The following is a 13,127-nucleotide window of genomic DNA, read 5'->3' on the forward strand; positions in this document are numbered from 1 at the left end:
AAGAAAGGGAGGAATCTTGTACACTGTGGTGCCACGACGCCGCGCGGATCCGTCGCGCTCGTCGCGCGCTGTGGCAAGCCTCCCTCCCACGTCTATAAAAGGCGTGCCCCAACCACGGAATGGCTCAGAGCGAAGCCGGGTTTAGGGCCGTGAAGGCAGGTGGTGCAACGGAGGCGCGGAGGTGTGCTGCCATCGCGCCCCTGCTGCGTCACTCCATCGAGCCCACCCTGAGGGGCGCCACAGAGGCACGGTGGTAGTGCATGCCCTAGGCGTCCCGCGCCGACAGGTGCACTGCCGTTGTACCCCTGCTGCGTTTCCCCAAAAGGGGCGGTTCCGGGGCGAGGGTCGCTGCAGAGGCACTGTGGTGGTGCATCCCATCAGCGTCCGGCGCCAACGGGGTGCATTGCCACAATGCCCTTGTCGCCCCCCTCCGAAGGGCACCTCTGCAAGGAGCAGGGGCTGCCGCGGAGACTCTATGGTAGTGCATGTCATCCGTGCCTTGTGCCGACGGGTGCACTATCATAGGGACCCGGCCGCATTCCCTTTGAGAGAGCCTTTTTCGGGGCGCGGGCCGTTGCGAGGACGCTGTGATGGCGCCGGTGCCGGCGCTCGTCGCTCGTTCCGGCCCATCACCGCGTCCTTGCCGCGGCCCTCGAGCAGTTTAGCTCCCGGGTAACAAGGGTCGTCGCATCCCTTGGGACGAGTTCCCTAGAGAAAACCCAGGTCTCCCCAGTTGCGGGGGCTGTCGCTGGAAGGCTATAACTTCCTCGTCACCCGTGCCCGCCGTTCGGGGTGTAGCGAAGCCGGCGCCAAGGACGTTATAGCCGTCTCGCGGCTGCTCCCGGAGCGGAGTCCTCCTAAGCCAGGGTTCGTCCCTGAAGGCCAGGGTCCGCCCCTGAGGGCGAGGGTTGCCGCGTGAGCGTGGTGGTAGCATCGGCGGCGGCGGTTGCCGCCGGCGGTGATCCTGCCCCCGCGTTCCCGCCGCATGCCTCCGAGATCGTTTCCCTTGAACAGGTACCCCAGATGGTTTCCTACCGAGGCAGTGCCCCGTCTGCACTCTACCGCGGAGCATCGTGAAACATTGGACCGCACGAAAAAGCTAAGTATCTGAACGTGAACGCTGAATTCGCTAAGAGCTGAATGAAACCGAGCACTGCCCCGCTGGGTGCGGCCCCGGATCCCGCGCGTAGCCAGAGTGTTAAAAGGGACGCTTGCGGGGGGAGTGCGCTCCCCGTGTGGCTCCCGGGTCCGCCCCGGGAGGACACGGCTTGGAGTGGTTACCCCGCAAGCGGAGTGGCTCCCCGCTACCGCTTGGCCCCAGGTCGGCACTGCGGGTCCGTCCCGGGTCCCTGGTCTGGTCAAGGGTGAGGCGTGCGCGAGTCCCCCTGCAACACAAGGCAAGACACGCAAAGGCTAAGGGAACCACCCCGCGAGGCGGCCTCGGGGATAAAGGACAAAAATTGAGCAAACTAACAAGCTTGATTGACTAGGTGTCGAGTGGTTACATGGACTAATCAAAAGGTCATTGTCCAAACGGTGCTAAGCGCCATACTTGCAGGAAAAGCAAACAAGAAGGAGGTACAGGGGAAGCAACGAGTATAGCTGGGGGCTGCGGCAGCTAGCTGTCGCCGTCTTCGGCCGGGGGGTCGACGGGGGGTTCAGGCTCTGGCTTCATCTGCATCCGCTCGACGCCCTCGTCGACGAACTCGCGCACTGCTTGGGTGTGCGTAGGCTCGTCCTCGCTGTCGGACCAAGCGTCCAGCAGGGACTCGAAGGGAAATTCTGGGTCCTGGAGATGAATCCGCGGGAGGATTGTCTCGGCAACCTCCCGGGCGCAGTTGGCGACTTCGTTGGCGCCATACTTGGCAATCCAGACATCGAGCGCCCCAAGTTTCCCCAACAAGTCGGAGAAGAAGGGGATCAGCGTCGGGACGTCCGTGCCATCCACCTCCGTCGCATGCAGCTCGAACTTAGGCAGCAGGTCGCGCAGCGACTCGACGATCTTTGCCAGCTTCTCCGTCTCAAGCTGCCGCTGCCCGATCAGCGTGCCATGATGGAGTCGGGCGTCTTGCGCGGCCTTCTTGGCCTTGCTAACGCGGAGGCCTTCGATTTCGCCGTGGTAGTTGGCGATTAGCTCGCTCTTCTCGTCCAGCCGCGCCTGGGCCGTCGCGAGCACCTCGGCATGCTCCTTCCGGGAAGCTTCTAGAGTTGCCGCCATCGCGTCGAGCCTTCCTTGGAGCTCCATGCGCTCGACCTCCAGTTGCCGACGGAGCTCGGCCTCCGAGACTACCGGCTCCCGAGCCGCCTCCAGGGCTTGCCGAGCCAGCGGCGCCTCCTCTTCGGCGAGGCGCGCCTCCTCGCGCAGCCGGGAGAGTTCGCGCCGCTCTCTCTCGACAGCCTCCCGCACCTCGCCGAGTTGATTCTTGGCGGCGGTGTGGCGCTCCCTCACCTCGTTATAGGAGGTGACGAAGGCGAACTGCTGGTCCCGGACGACGTCCAGGAACCGGTGCCCCCGCTCGAAGACGCTCGGATCCCAGGTAAGAGGATTCCAAGCGACCCCAGCGAGGGTGCCGAGGTCGGTGCCGGGGAGAGCCCCCGAGGATGACGAAGCCCCAGCTGCCGAAGTGGAGCTGGGCGCGGGGTCGCCAACTTGCTCCCGGGGGTCTTGCTGTCCTTCCCCGACAACTTCCCCCGCACCCAGGCTCCGGGACACCGGGGTTGGAGAGGGCTCCCTGCTTCCGGAGGGGGTCGTCCCCTGCTGGACGGCGGGCGAGCCCGAGCCGGCCACGTCCGCGGCTTCAGGCGCGTCGCCGGGTGCCGCCGCGGCGACGGCGGTCCCCACGGCTGCCGCAGTGTCCGTCGCGGCGGGGGCAGGCCCGGGAGCCGTTTCCGACTCCACCTCCGCCCCCGCGGTCCCGACGACCGAGCCGGGGTTGACCACGGCCGCGCCTGTTCCGGGCGCGGGCGCACTTGTGCCTGCACCCGTGGAAAAGCATGAGGGTCGGCGATGGTTGGCGCTATCGAAGGCGAATAAGGGCGACCGGGGCGGTTACCTTGTGCAGCCGTCGGGCTTGCCGGTGCAGCCTCCACTACCTCGCCTGCGCCAGCGGGAGCGTCCAAGGGTCTTGCCGCGGGCGAGTTGCCACTCGCTGCAGAAAGAGAAGGAATGGTTATGAATTTGGTTAACAGGAATCGCGGTTGCGGAGAATCAACGAAGACGTACCCGTCCGGCTCTGTCTCCGCTGGGGTTGGGTCGCCAAGGGACGCGCCAGCGCCGACGCTGGCCCCCGAGGCAGCGGGATCGATGGCACCGCCAGCGTCAACGCGCGTCCTCTTGCTTGCTGAGACGGGCGGGGAATCGCTCCTCGCCCTCTTGCTAGCGCCCGCCGGCGAGGAGGACTTCGGAGGGTTGCGCCTCCGAGGTATCCACACGTACAGGGAGAAACTCCGTGCGGCGGACTGCTAGATCCGATCGCCAGGCTTTGGGCGTGGAGGTGTGACGGCCGAGTCTAACTCGCGTCTGGATTGGTGTAACCCTAGACGGGTTGGTCTCCTCCACTTATATAGACGTCCCTAGTGGGCTCAACACTTGAGGCCCGTTAGGAGTCTAAGCCCGATACGAGTTGGATCCGATCCAACTCGGTTCCCACCCCTTAAGCGTGTGACCCTTCAGGTTCGCGGTCAGTCGGACACGACTACGAGCTCGAACTGCGGGCCCGAGTAACACCTTACTCGTCCACTGGCACCGACTCAAGTCGATAGTTGGTAGCGGCGCCTAGCAGCACATGCCAACTCCCAAGTAACCACAAGGTATATTGACGAACCATACAATGTGTCATATGCAACATTCCTTTTGCCTCACGATATGTGTGTCGAGCTCAAGGCAAGTGCTTGTCATCCTTGTGGATAGCTCGAGTCTCTTCTCATTCCTGTGATACAGATTCCCGAACGGGTTAACACTTAACCCAAGTCGCATGGCCATGCTTTCCGAATCTGATCACTCGAGAGGGCCTAGAGATATCTCTCCGAACAGGAGGGGCAAATCCCATCTTGATCAACCATGACTCGCAGCATGCTTCTCGGCAAACCCGAAAGCTACCTTTATAACCACCCAGTTACGGAGTAGCGTTTGGCAACCCCTAAGTAGGCCGATTCACATCCCAAGCTCATGCGATGACCTCAGGTCTCGGACTGGCATATACATCGTACTTGAGACTAACAAATGACAATCATCTCGTTGTGTCTCAGTGCGGGTCTGTCCGACTCAACAATCTCATTGTCGAGTCCATACTATCAGTCGGCAACACCTTGCCCTATGACTTGTGAAACATAGTCATCATACTGATTCACATTGCTAGTCTAGCTTATGTGTCCGCATAACCTCAATGACTAGGGACCATTAGAACAACATCATAGAATACATAGTCTCACAAACAAATCACGTATTTATTGACACATATCAGTGATGATGTTCAAGGACAATAACAATAACTCATGAATACATAGGAAATAACATCATCACATGATTGCCTCTAGGGCATATCTCCAACAGAAGGTGCGTGCCACGTCGACATCTGTGAGCCCCGCTAGCCGCAACGCCTTGATCTTCTCCACGATGGGGAGGAGGTCGGCGTCGCGGTGGTACCTATCCTGCCAGCCGATCTGGGGCACCGGCAGCTCCGTCGGCGGCTGGATGAACTCCTGGGGGTCCTCCACTCGGACCCAGCACCAGTCGCCCCGCCACTCTTTTTCGATCTTCTTCCCCGACCGGACGATGAACTCTGACTTCATCTGGTCGCGGGCGCGGAAAACCACCCCCGACGACATCGCCTTCGCGTTGTCGATGCGCGGGTAAAAGTAATGCCGGAAGAGCCCCACCGACGGCATCACCCCCACGAACGCCTCGCAGAGGAACTGGAAGGTGGCGAGGAGGAAGAGCGAGGTGGGGTGGAGCTGCGCCACCCGCAACTGATAGGAATCCATCAGCGCGTGGAGGAACAGAGAGAAGGGCGACACCATGCCGCAGAGGAGGAAGCGCGCAAACACCCGGAAGTTGTTATCCTGGTGTTCGACGCCCGCCGGGAAGATCCGCGTCTCCCCGTGCTCGTTGAAGTTGGAGGCGACGGCATGCCGGAGCTTCCCCAGCGCCTCACCGTTGTAGCCGGGGCGGAAGAAGGCTACTTTTGCGCGCATCTCCCGCCTCTTCTGATCCTTGGCGGCGGCCGCTTTGAGTGCCGCCTCGGTCTTGCTGGTCGCGGGCTTCTTCGAAGACTGGACCTCCTTCCCCTTCCTGGTGGTGGGGGGCGCCATGGGGAGCGAGGGCGGAAGCTGGCAAGAGCGCAGGGATGCGAGATGCGGAAGAGGATGGAGGCGAAAGGGCAAAATGTTGCCCCCCGTTGCCAACAGTGGAAGCTTTATGACGCCCGGTCGTTTGGTAACGGCAGGTTCCGTACCCTACGGGTGCGCGGGGATAACTCCTAATCACTGGGAGTAATGCGCGGAGTGGCCTTAACTACCCTATTTAGGGGGGGGAGTTAGGGCGGAAATCTCACGCCCACTACTCCGTTTTGGCGGCGCCGTACACGGGGCAGCGAAGGGACGCGGGCCCGCAACTGGTCGGGGCCCACGCGTCGGTTAAGGGCGTAGCCCGGCAACCGACTAGGAAGAGACCCTTCCGGGAACAGGTGATGCCGGCCCACGCCCGGGGGCTACTGTCGCACCAGTGGCACCCGGGGTACCACCGCTGCGCGACGCGTGGCCCCCTCCCCGGGAAGGTCTCATCCCGGGGAGCGCCGACGAGCTTCCCGGCAAGCTACCAGCCCGAAAGGGGCTAGCGGGGCTTCTGGGAATATTCCCGCTTAGGCACCTCCCGGGAAGCTGCTTCCCGGGAGGAGGTTCCCGGGTGCGCTGGGCCCGGGTGCTTCCCGGGCTGACTTGCGGGGACTGGGGGTTCCCGGACGCGTGCCCCCGCCTCGAGTCGTGGGGCCCACTGGACAGCGCCACGCGGGCGCGTGATGGGCGCGGAACGCGCGGTCCCACCAAGGCAAGAAGTAAGGCGCGCGGCTTAGTAAACGAGCCGACCGACGGGTAGTTACCCGTCTGATCCAAGGAACAGTGGTTGTCCAATCCTACCCTAGGGTCCTAGGCCCCTAGCAGCGGAGGTGGCACCCATGCATGCCACCAGCTCACCAGGGAGAGTTGCGTGCCTCCCCGTGTGACACTTGTAGCACATGCACCGTGGCACGTGTGGCTTCCCCTTGTGTATAAAAGGAGGACCCATGCCAACGGTCAAGGGGGTTAGAGGGTTGACGGGTCAGACAGTTGGGAGGTTAGTCAGTTGGTCAGTTAGTTGGTTCGGACGAAGCTCGCTCGATAGATGCTTACTGGCTCCAGTAGGTAGCCAGCAGAGAGCGGTGAGGAGCGCCTAGCCACTGAGAGAAAGCCTGGGAGCTTGCTCGGCAACCTGTAAACATTTGATCCGTAATCAATATCGGCTCAGACAGGCAGGACGTAGGGTTTTACACCTCCGGGTGGCCCGAACCTGGGTAAAAAACGTGCGTGCGTCTGTTCTTGGACTAGCGCGTACCCCTAGCACTTTGCCTCGCCGGCCCCGTAGGGCCTCATCGCCCGCGCCGGCGATCATCTGGTCTCCACCCCAGACGCCCCTACCAAACCTAAAAGGGGGACGTGGCTGCACGCCCTCGGTGTCGGAGCACCGAGCGACGACACGGGTGCGCGGGGATAACTCCTAATCAGTGGGAATAATGCGCGGAGTGGCCTTAACTACCCTATTTAGGGGGGGGAGTTAGGGCGGAGATCGCACGTCACTGCTCCGTTTGTAACGGCGCCTTACACAGGGCAGCGGAGGGACGCGGGCCCGGGGCGGCAGATCGGGGCCCACGCGTCGGTTAAGGGCGTAGCCCGGCAACCGACCAGGGGAAGACCCTTCCGGGAACAGGTGATGCCGGCCCACGCCCGGGGGCTACTGTCGCACCAGTGGCACCCGGGGTACAACCGCTGCGCGACGCGCGGGCCCCTTTCCCGGGTTCCCGGGAAGGTCTCATCCCGGGGAGCGTCTATGAGCTCCCCAGCAAGCTACCAGCCCGAAAGGGGCTAGCGGGGCTTCAGGGAATATTCCCGCCTGGGCACCTCCCGGGAAGCTGCTTCCCGGGAGAGGGTTCCCGGGTGTGTTGGCCCCGGGTGCTTCCCGGGGTCGACTTGCTGGGACTGAGAGTTCCCGGGCGCGTGCCCCCGCCTCGGGCGTGGGCCCAGTTGACAGCGCCACGCAGGCGCGTGGCGGGCGCGGGACGCGCGGTCCCACCAAGGCAAGGAGCAAGGTACGCGGCTCAGTAAACGAGCCGACCGACGGGTAGTTACCCGTCCGATCCAAGAAACAGTGGTTGTCTAATCCGACCCTAGGGTCTTAGGCCCCTAGCAGCGGAGGTGGCACCCATGCACGCCACCAGCTCACCAGGGGGAGTTGCGTGCCTCCCCGTTGGACACTTGTAGCTCATGCACCGTGGCACATGTGGCATCCCCTTATGTATAAAAGGAGGACCCATGCCGACGGTCAAGGGGGGTTGGCCAGTTGAACAGTCGTTCAGTTCCACAGGTTCCCTTCGCTGGCTTGCTAGGTCGAGGATCAGTTGGTTCCAGTAGACAGCCAACAGAGAGCAGTAGGTAGTACTTAGACATTGAGAGAAAGCCCGGTAACCTGCCCGGCAACTTGTAAACATTTGATCCGTAATCAATACCAGCTCAGACACGCAGGACGTAGGGTTTTACACCTCCGGGTGGCCCGAACCTGGGTAAAAAACGTGCGTGCACCTGTTCTTGGACCAGCGCGCACCCTTAGCACTTTGTCTCACCCGCCCCGTAGGGCCTCATCGGCCGTGCCGGCAATCACCGGGTCTCCGCCCAGACGCCCCTACCGAACCTAAAAGGGGGAGGTGGCCGCACGCCCCTGGTGTCGGAGCACCGAGCGATGACATCGCCGAAAGCTGAGCCGGTGGTAACATGGTGACTCCAATGCCAGGGTAATGGGTATAACCCATGTGTACGGGATAACCCATCTGTACGGTTGTTTGATGTGCTCTAGCAAACTCGAGATTTAACTCCTTAAATCGGCTGCACTCCCTCAGAGGATGGCTAGGCTTAATGTTGTCTTGTTCGTCTTTGTAGACATGGGACAAGCAGGGAGCCACCAATTGCTGAGAGAGTGTAAGCTGGCGTCCCTTACGTCACCACTGAGGTTTAGGCCCGCGAATTTCACCGTTGCGGTCACCTTCTACTTGAGAAGTGGCTGCGACAAAATCGGGTGAGATTGGTTGGCGATTTCCATCAGCCCATCGGTTGGCGATTTCCATCAGATAGTTGATGGTAGCAGGTCGAACGCGACCCAATTCTTCCTTGAGTTCGACTCGACGAAGACCTCGTTTGAATGCGTCGATGGCGCTTTCATCTGAGATTTCTTCGGAGGCATGCTTCGTGTTGGTCCATCGCTGGATATAGGAGCGGATAGACTCTCCTTCGCGTTGAATGGACGATCGAAGTTGTTCGAGAGATACCGGCCGCTTATACGTGGCTTTGAAATTGCGCCTAAAAGCTTGTACCAACTGGTCCCATGAAGTGACCTCGCCATCGCGTAGGCTGTTCAGCCAAGTACGAGTCGGACTCCTGAGCTGGAGTTGAAGGCACTGCATAGTGGTGGTTTGAGTTCCGCCCTGGCATCGAATCCCGGTGAGGTAGTCTTCTAGCCAGGTCCTGAGCTCCTACGTGCCATCGTATTTTGCCAGGTCAGCTGGCGGCTTGAAGTTTCTTGGCATCCTGGCTCGGCGAATCCGACGACTGAAACATGGTGCTCCACACGTTTCATGGTCTGATTCAGGAGAGTCCTCCCTGTAGCCGGCTAGGCGGCTAATGACTCGTTGAGGAGATTGACTCCTTCTGCGAGGGTTTGGCTCGTGTTCGTTTTGCCCCGAGACAGGCAAACGACGTTCACGCTGAGGCTCGTTACCCGTATGAGGTGGAGCGGCCGGGTTTTGATTGATGCAAAGAAGCCCCTGCTTTGGCCAATCCTTTTAGGATTTGCTTGTGGACGGGCCAGCACGGGTCATTATCAGGTAGTTGGATTGACTGTAGATAAGTACTCGCCGCACACAATGCCTCTTCAGTAATCCCAAGTGTTGCATCGTCGTGATCATCTGCCGACATGAAGCTTGAGGAGAGATCACGAACCGCATAGGTTCTGTCTCCCTCAGGCAGTTTATAAAAACGAGACCCGCGATGAACGTTTCAGAGAGGGAAGGCCCCTCTGTCCGAAGTGTCGAATGAATCTGGCCGAGCCTTCCCAGATGCTTGAAGTTCCTCTTCTATCTTTTTAAGTTTGTCGGCTTTGTGCTTCTGCTGCTTGACAAACTCTTCTTTTTCTTTGATCAAGTTGAACCGGTTCCTGGCAAAGAAATTTGCATATAGCTTTAATTCCGCAGGAGTGGGGTCTTTCATGAGGACTCCCGTGTCAAGGGCTGCTTGGACCCGCGCCTTCTCCGCTGCTGAATGTCCACCTTGTGAGTTTATGATGGTATCCGCAGCTGGAGGAGTTGGGGCGACGGGGTTTGTCATGAAGACTTGGGCGCATTGAGGTGCAAGATCGTTGTTGCTATGGTAACTTTCTTGTTCCAAGCAGTCGCCAGCGTCGCTTGGGACGGGGCTTTCTGCATAACAAGGTGGGTCTACTTCGACTTCGAAGGGAGTCTCGAGGAATACTTGCTCTGTTTAGTCGAGTGGTTGTGCCGAATCTATTGGCGATACTTTTCTTGAGGGTGAAGGAAGATGCGACTTCTCTAGAGTTAGAGAAGTCGGACCCGGCAGTCGAAGGATACCGGATCGGTCGGCTCGGAGATGGAATTCCCCGAACACGAGGTCCACGCCAGCGTCAAGCACGTCAAAAACCGCGCGGTTGGCTGGGGGGTGAGCGGTAAAGTGGAAGGACCCGAAGGTCATCGACTCCGCCTGAGTCGACGACGGGTTATACGAATCTGAAATCACCAAGGTCGTGTCTCCAACACACGTCTTTCCCACAGACGGCGCCAATGATGAAGGGGTGACTTTGACAATGTTCATATTGGTGGACATGTATCTAAGAAAGATTTCGAGTGTATGTGTTGGCGAACTCGTCGGCTAACAAGAACACAGTGAACACAATTTACCCAGGTTCAGGGCTTTCGATGAGGTAATACCCCTACGTCCTGCTTGTCTGATCTATATTGATGAGTCGATTACAATGGGGTGCTGCGGAGGCTAGATGCTCAGATTCGATCTGGTGAGTGCGTCTAGGCGACTTCTAGCTACGTTGAGGTGTTCCCTTGGCTCCCTCTCCAGGTCCCTTATATATGTAGGAACCTAGGTCTAAGGTAGAGTCCAAGTCGGTTACAATGAAGAGATATACTCTAATTAATCTTCCTTATCTTGAGTCGCAAGGTTTGGCATGTAGACTTCTGGAGTCGTAGTAGGCTTCCTTGTGGGGCCCCAGCTGGGCCGTAATGGGTATACTTGAGTCGAGTACGTGGTTAGTCATAACCACGTCACCCTGCCGTGCTGAAGCCAGCCCCAAATTCCTCTCTCCCTCCTCTTCTAGATCCCCAAACTAATTTCTACAAAACGCCACCAACTCACCCCGAGAATGCAACCCTAGTTCTTGGGGCTGCCATGGCCGCAGCCGTCAACCTCGGCTCCGGCGAGGACTACCTCGCCGTCTCCCTGCTACCACGGTGTTCCTTCCCCTACTAGTCGTCTACACACGGAGCTACAACATCAACAAGAAAAGGCAACGGCTTCAAGGCGTCGTCGCCGGTGCAGCGAGGCTGGGATCACGCTTCCTCCTCCCCATCTCACCGGCGTTGGGACCAGTGGTCCGGCATGCGCGGCCTACTGCTAAGCACTCCTAGTTAAGTCTCTCTCTCTCGCTGACAGCAAGTTCTAGTGTTTTAGGGAATCCTAGTGTTGTGCATGTGCAAAGAGTTGAGTGATTTTGAGTGTGAGCAAACAAACTAGTGATTAAACTAGCAAAGTGAAGATGTGATCTAATTCTAAACAGTAGCAGTGTGAGGATATTGTCTTCTCCTAGGCATTAGCAAAGTGAAAACATGTGTGGTGTTTTACTCCTAATCACTTAATGTACTACTTAGACATGCATTTTAATCCACGGTACTGTGCCAGCATTGTCATCAAGAGCATGCAAAGAAATCAAAAGTAACATTATGTTTACCTTCAACACACGGCAGCAGCACACAACACCAAGTAGCACAACGGAACTAGGCGAGGGAAAGTGGGTGCCAGTAGCTAGAGTGGAGGTGGCTCGATGGAGAGAGGGGTGAAAAGGCAACAGTAAAATAAAAGTACTTGCTATTTATAGTGTGCGAAGTATTGTGTATGTTGAGGACAAGTGTTGGGCAAATGGATGCATGACACACACGTGTTTCTCAGCTTATTCGAAGAGAGCCAAATGTCAAACATCAAGTGACAAGTGGCATTCATGTATTTAGGCCCACCCAATTTTTGAAATATTTGTTTGTAATAAAGGACTTTGTATTATTTTTGTGATATATGATAATTAGGCTAAACAATTTAGATGCTTGAAACCTGGGATTTCACATGAATACTCTAATAAGTAGAGTTCTAATGGTTGTATACATGATGACCATGTCCATATCAATTGCTAACAAAAAAATTGGTTAATTTTTTTATTGGCCTATAATTAGCCAAAAAATCAGCGAGAATTATGAAAATAAACGTGAGGGCTACCGTTTCTGGCTACCGCTTTTTTTCTTGCGAAATGTTTGGGTCTCTGTCTGTTCTGCAGCGGTTTACACGTGATCTGGTGGACAACTGAACCCCATCAGATTGCTAAAACAACGTCCAAGTTAGGAGACGCAAGGAGCAGAATTGATGCTTTCAAGTTGCTTCTCTCTTTATGCCATGCAACAAGCACAAATACCATGATAATGCGAATATGCGATGCATGGGCAACGACAGGGTATCCTGCATGTATTCCTCCCGACTCCCATCCTCCTTCCCGAGCAGACACATGCAAGCAAAAATGAACGATTCCACCGCACCAGATAAGGCCCCTCTCAGTGTGGGATTTCTTAGCACGTTATCTTAAGTATTTTGACGTGACACACAATTAATTAGGAAACAGTCTCTTAGCACATTCTGCCCTCCCTGTGGATACCTGCAAGAAACAAACGACAGATCTTGAGATTGATGATTTACCACAAGCTTGCGTAACTTCAGCTAAAGGGCTGGTTCAATCATAAAAAACCAACCATCCGAGTTACGCTTAGTTCGCACCCTCCAAGGAACCTTGTTAGGCTTACTAGAGGTTTCGGCTGGCTCTGCAAGACTTTGTGATGCCCAAAGCGCAGACGGGTGTTGAGAGGTTTGCGGTATTCATGCGATTCGATCGTTGAGAGTTTCGTCCCCTCAACTCGATGTTCTCCCAACACAATAGGTCGTCTGCACGAGGCAACCTAACCTATTAAAAAGTAGTGATGGGTTGCTCGTGTCAAACATATGGCGATGTTCCATAATAAGGTCACGGTACACACCCCACTAACGCTTATACCACCTAATCCATCTACACACTCTAATTATGAAGTTGTCCCTCAGTGATAACACACCTTTCTTACGTACACGCACATGGAAGATGGAACTTGAAGAAATAAAAAATGAACAATGCAATAGCGATATATAAGTTAAAACGAAGCTATACAAGAATGCTCGACACGCTGACACCTAGGGTCCACTCCAGACCCTATGCACCTCATGTGCCTTGTGTAAGGGCCAATATGAATTTTTTAACATTCGTTTATCGATAACCAAACAAAACGCTTCAAAAATAAGTACATCAAACCTAAAATATTTAATGATTTTTTAGCTCTCATTTGAACCCATACTCTACCGCAAGATGTTATCAACAAGTTTGAATATCACGATAAAACATATTTAAAAATCAAAACTCCTCTTTGCTTCTCTCGTGTGAGATGTGACCGATATATAATCATTGCTTCATTGGTTCTGTCTCCAACCTCTTGCAGGGAAAGCAAAGCAACAAATATGATAATAAG

Source organism: Brachypodium distachyon, chromosome 3 (assembly GCF_000005505.3).
Source record: "Brachypodium distachyon strain Bd21 chromosome 3, Brachypodium_distachyon_v3.0, whole genome shotgun sequence".
Classification (NCBI taxonomy): Eukaryota; Viridiplantae; Streptophyta; class Magnoliopsida; order Poales; family Poaceae; genus Brachypodium; species Brachypodium distachyon.